We start from the raw sequence: 5,619 nt of genomic DNA, 5'->3' as shown, positions 1-5,619 counted from the left end.
TTTAGATGCCTCAGGAGTAGAATGGTTTTGCAATTTGCAAGGAAAGTTGCGTAGTGTAACAGCGCCTTGAGATTGTTTCGGAAAGCTGGTTAAATTTCGATGTAACTTGCAAACATGTAATGTTTCATTGCAATTGCGAGTTGAAAATAAGGGTCATTGGACGGAAGAACGGGACAAGTATCGTAGTTTTCAACATACCTTTTATAATAAGACATTGATCTTCCATCCACGGTCGGTTTTATCATTTTTGCTTTTTCTATCATTTCTTTATCCTACAAAAGACAAAAAAAACTTGTTAAATCGTGGATCAATCTAACACTTTTAAAAGCTTTCTCTCCTAACTGAACTAATTTTATTTATACCGTATAGTTCTATCAGTTCTAAATTGTCCTTTGGAGGTCCAGTAGGGGTCATCCCGTATTGATGCAGTGTTACTACAGGAGGAAACCTGAACTAAACTGACTTTATTTATGCTGGATAGCTGTATCAGTTCTAAACTTCAACCAAACTAATTCTAACAATTCGAAAAAGCTGGGACTTCAGACGAAAAAGGTCAGCCGATTTTGAAAAATCTTAGATGCGGGGTTTATAAGGCGGTTAGTAATTTCATCATCACCTTCATCCAAGGATGTTCCAGAGCTTCTGAAACCGTGATGCATTTTCTGTGACCAACAGTAAGCAGTTTTGTTATAAGATCCTTAGCTTCACTGCTAACATTCTTCCAGAGGTTGTTCGGAAATTTATACGACCCTTCTTTGACTTGTTTCTCCAATGGGTTATTTGCCTGCTTTGAAAATAAAGAAGATCCGGAAAGTCTAAAAGACGTTAACTTTTCATTGACGTACTCCAATTTTGAAATGAGGTTAAGCTACCTCCAGCTTCATTACAAATCGTGTTCACTACGTGAATTTGAGTAAACTGAAGTATATGGCATACCAAACATATAGTATAACTCCCAGGCTCCAGCAGTCACACGATTTCTTGTAGGATCGTTCTTCAGGCTACGGGATTAACATTTTGGTAGCGAGGTAACTTGGTGTACCACAGAGTGTTTCCATATAGGAATTCTGATCTAAAAAATTAATTGTTATCATTGAGATCTGTAACAATGAGAAATAACTGAACCTAAAACGTTTGCAGAATGCGCTCTGCTTTCGTAAAACGAAATCACGGACAAAACTCGGAATTGAGATTATAGTGACTTCCAGGATTTGCTGGCAATGGTCACATCGAATGGTTTCTTCAAAGACAATTTAAAGGGCAATTTAAACACAAGTTCAATACACAACCGACACAAACCTTTATAAGCGTTTCATCATACGAGGAACACCAATAAACATTTTCTGGCTAAAGAAGAAAAAGTTAAATTATGGTCGTTAAAGTTTAGGATATAAAGACAGTATTGATAAATAAATTAGGGCGTGCTTACCTTCCAATCCCTGTTAGTGATGCCATTTTCATGTAAATGCTAAAAATACGAAACAGTATGAATAAAGTTAGTTTAGTTCAGGCTCCTGCAGTAACACTGGATCAATAACAGATGATCCTTAGCTTGGTGTCATTAAAAGCTCCAATCTCTTCGTGATATTTTCCATAAACTTTAGTCATCGCCTGTGAATGAAATATTCCAATTTGTTTAATTCATTCTTCGAAGGCTACACATGGCTACATTCCCGCTAAACGACATCCTCACCTGAAGGCACATTGCTTTCATAGTTGGTTTAGTTGTCAATAGGAATCAGTGATACAGATCGTTAGACAACTCGAGCCTGAAAACAAAATAGAAAAGTCGATCGAATCTTGAATGGTTTCATCCATGATTCTATACTTCTCTACTACATTCTGCAGGACAAATAACATTACGTGAACTGTGCAGCAATATAGAGAATAGGGGGAAGCCAGACAGAAAAGCACATGGAAAGTAGTTTGAATATTTGCAAACCCTGACAGATAAATGTCGTGGACTCACACATTTGTTATCGGCGTCTCCTCGTCGTTTTGTTCCAACAAGACTCTCAAATAATAGTCACCTGATAGCAGAGATACGTTACTGAGTTTGATTCCTATCGAGGAATAAGGGGGGACGCTTTATGAAGAACTGTTAAAAAGCTAGAGCAGTTAGGCTTATCACTAACCTATTTCAGCTCATCAGCTAAACATTCATACAGGACTTCAAACTAAAGGTGATTCCAAAAGACAATGTAGTTTCCACTCAGATCTTTTTCATTGCAAATGCGTGCAAATCAGATTCGAGTGCCCCAGAAGTTCCTCTCGCGTCTGTCACATTGAAAACATAAGAAATTGTTTCATACTCTTTTACGAGAACAGTTTAGAGAAAGAGGTCAGGACTATTGAATTTGTCTTGTTATACTCATAGCGACAGGAAATCCTCCATTACATTTCCATATCCTATATTTTCAACGGAAACTAACCTTAACTTCGAGACTCACCTTGTATATCCAAATCAGGTTGTACGCTGTCAGATCTTGACTGAATCTGTAAAAAAGATCCGCTTAAATATCATTGCTTTTTCATCTTTCAAACGACTAGAACATTTTCCCATTTTCTTAATATGAACACTTACTTGTAATAAAAAAACTGGATTTAAATTCTCACATCTTTCCTGGATTTGAATCCTATTTTTGTCCTCCAATGCGAGAGATATCCTTCAAGTTGATTCCTCAACGTTCCCCTCGTTTTTCCAGAGCTCTAAGACACAAGTATAACGCGTGAAATAACAGGCTTATACGTACATGCAAGCATGCATTATGAAATTTTGGAACACGATTGTTGATTTAAAACGTACTTCTGCAAGCTTTACATTGTCACGAATTGATAAACGATCTTCTTCAGTCTCTGGTGGCTGAAGGAAAGATAAAAACTTTCCAACAAAATTGTTTCTTTACAAAAAGGTTTTACACTTCTGAATGAATTACTATTTAATTATTTCCTCAGTGGGGCAGTTGGCACAGTTTAAGGATGAATGATGGAGTTTAGTTACCAAAGCAGTTGATACCACTTAGTCATGAATACGATTGGTTAGTCAGAATCACCTCAATGGGTTTATGTAAATAATGGCCCTCGCAAAAAAGTTTTCAAAGATTTCTTACTTCGTCAGGGCTTTCAAGGTAATAGAGCAAACCAGCAGGCTGTGAAAATCGTATTCAAATTTATTACATAATTGTTTATGAACCAAAAATTATGAACAGGAAATCTCGCATTTAAACTTTCTTGTATATTTTAGACATTAAAAACTATAACTACTTTAATACGAACATTATTCTCGCAAGTAATGCCATTGCTGTTGGATGATGCTATGCCAACAATAATGATTATAAATTACTTATGGAGTATGCTTGTTAGTCTCAATTGAACTATTTACAGATGGCTAGTATATAGAGGATTATAAAATCACAAGTTTTAAGATGAATCTGAGAATGTTGCTAAAATACAACTCAGGTCCTGTGGATGGAATAGAGGCTATACCTCTGCAACAATTTGTTAATTAATCACACTAATTCGCACCTGTTCAATAGCGAACGTCTATCAGTGCTTTGCGTAAACATGGCCATGCGTAAGCGTTTTGGTAGAGCGCCCTCGGCAAGCGCCAGAACTTGTATTTTTGCCGCGGTTTCTTCATCAGCTTCCTAAAGTGAAGTTCTAACTAAATATTAACAGATGATTTTAGGCACTTCACACGATGCAGGAATATTCTTGAGGTTTTAAAGGGTCTTAATTTCGAGTGGTATTATACGCACTTCAAATTCAAGCAGGGAACAGTTGATGGAAAAATGAGTCAACTGTACGTCCTCAGTGACAAGAGCATTGCACCGGCATCGCAAAAGCGTAGGTTCGATTCCTGCCGGAGGATCTATAGTTCACTCATTTTCCGTCATCTGTTCCTGGCTTGATTTGAAGTGTGTATAATACCTCTCAAAATTAAGACTTTTTAAAACCTCTTAAATATCAACTGAACTAATATGTACATTCATCACGGGTAAAAAAATGCAGAGCGTTATAAATGACGTTCGTCAAAGGCAGAAAATTCTCAATGGATGAATGAATGAATAAAACGTACCTCGATTATCGCCTTCAGAACCATGCCAGCACCTTTCACAATTGTTGTCGACGGATGCTGAAATTGTTGAGGAACGAATTCAAAACCACGATTGGTAAGAACCATTAGCGGGGCAATAGTAAAACATACATAAGCGAAGAAATGGTAAAATTGGTACTATTATTTAGTTTTGTCGTAAACCTACCTGGAACAATCGATAAATGCAATGACCCATTTCTAGACAAACAAATAACAGACTTCATGAGTTGCTCCTATGCATGGGTCAAGCTAGTGGACGTGGTAAACTTCACCAAAAAGGTAAAGAGAGAAAGGCTATTAATCAACTCTCAACCTCAGTCAAAGAGCCATAAACTACCAAGAAGACAAGTTGAATGAAAAGCTCCTCAAATTTCTTTGTAGCATACTTGCAACTTTCTCCAGTAATTTCCCAAACTGTTCATCATCTGTTGTCTCACTAAGAGGAATATGCAATAGTCGATTTATTGTAACAGACTACATGAGTTGATTCAAAATATTGGAAGCAATCACACCTTACTATTAGTTTAACATGAATGTCCAACTTCACTCCGGTATTTTTTTAATATATTGCAAAGCAACTAGAACAAACCTGTAAGGAGGACACAGAGCAAACGTCAGAAAATCAAGCAATCTACTTATAACTAAAACCCCAGTAGAACGAATATAGAAGAAAAGTTTTCATGGTTAATCTATTTCTTGTGTTTAGTTAGAAAGGTAGTTCAAATTAGAAAGGCAGTTGCTACGAATCACTTGCTGGGTTTTGCAAGGGAATTTCTCTTCCAAAACAAAGCTATATACATACAAGAGGGATGGAAAAATAAAATGCAAGGGTTCATCATAGATTATAGGCAACCAACACCGCACATCTTACCACATTTATCGTGAGAATTTCCAACAAACTGCTTAGAAATTTTTCAGAGGATAACAAAGAGCTTTTGTTTATCTGTTCTTGTCGAATGTCATAGTTATCGTGCGTTGGCTATATAAAAAAACAGAATTGGTTTCGATAAAATTGGTTCCTGTTAACATTCAGATTTCAAAGTTGGCTGAGTTTATGTGGATTGCAAGTTAAAGGGGTAACACTAATGACAGTGACAGATTTAGCAACATATTACCAGGAAATTCATCGTTAAAGTGTTGGCGCTTTCCTTTATACGGAAAAAACGGCCAGACCGGTCCTATTGTCGATCTCGGTACAGACAGATTACTGGTATTTTAGAGTGTTTCAAGAACTCTGCGTTCAAGTATATCGTTACTTGCATCTGTCTAGCTCGGAAATTTCGCAACTATATTCTTAACGAAATACTCTATTTTAAATTTAAATATGACCGGTCTGACCATTTTGGCCGCTTAAAGGAAAGCCCTCTCTTTACCTGCATCAGAGCACACAGCATGTCGACAGCGGCGTGAGTCGCGGCTTCATTATTCCTCTTCAAAGCTTTCACAGTTTTCACACCAACCTTCTCATAGAAGCTGTAAAAACAAAACAGAAACACGGTCTAGAGAAAGTGAGCTGGTTGAGT

At 37.0% G+C, this 5,619-nt stretch overlaps 2 long non-coding RNA genes across 3 annotated transcripts; both read right to left on the bottom strand.

Annotated features, from left to right (window-relative positions):
- Nucleotides 1-248: 248 nt before the first annotated feature.
- On the bottom strand, nucleotides 249-1,330 carry LOC114543388. Of its 2 annotated transcripts, XR_003690019.1 has the most exons (4): nucleotides 1,300-1,330; nucleotides 937-1,072; nucleotides 617-787; nucleotides 249-272 (listed from the first exon to the last, which is right to left on the bottom strand). It is a non-coding gene; the product is annotated as an uncharacterized LOC114543388 (long non-coding RNA). The 2 variants fall into 2 exon arrangements; XR_003690020.1 differs by lacking the exon at nucleotides 1,300-1,330 and having other exon boundaries at nucleotides 873-946.
- A 240-nt stretch (nucleotides 1,331-1,570) lies between these two features.
- LOC114543387 lies at nucleotides 1,571-2,009 on the bottom strand. Its single transcript, XR_003690018.1, has 3 exons — nucleotides 1,970-2,009; nucleotides 1,694-1,769; nucleotides 1,571-1,611 (listed from the first exon to the last, which is right to left on the bottom strand). It is a non-coding gene; the product is annotated as an uncharacterized LOC114543387 (long non-coding RNA).
- Between the last annotated feature and the right edge of the window lie 3,610 nt (nucleotides 2,010-5,619).

The sequence above is a fragment of the Dendronephthya gigantea genome, unplaced genomic scaffold, assembly GCF_004324835.1.
Source record: "Dendronephthya gigantea isolate DGI-Jeju-01 unplaced genomic scaffold, DenGig_1.0 000448F, whole genome shotgun sequence".
NCBI classification, from domain to species: Eukaryota; Metazoa; Cnidaria; class Anthozoa; order Malacalcyonacea; family Nephtheidae; genus Dendronephthya; species Dendronephthya gigantea.
This window is presented reverse-complemented; position numbering and strand designations above follow the sequence as displayed.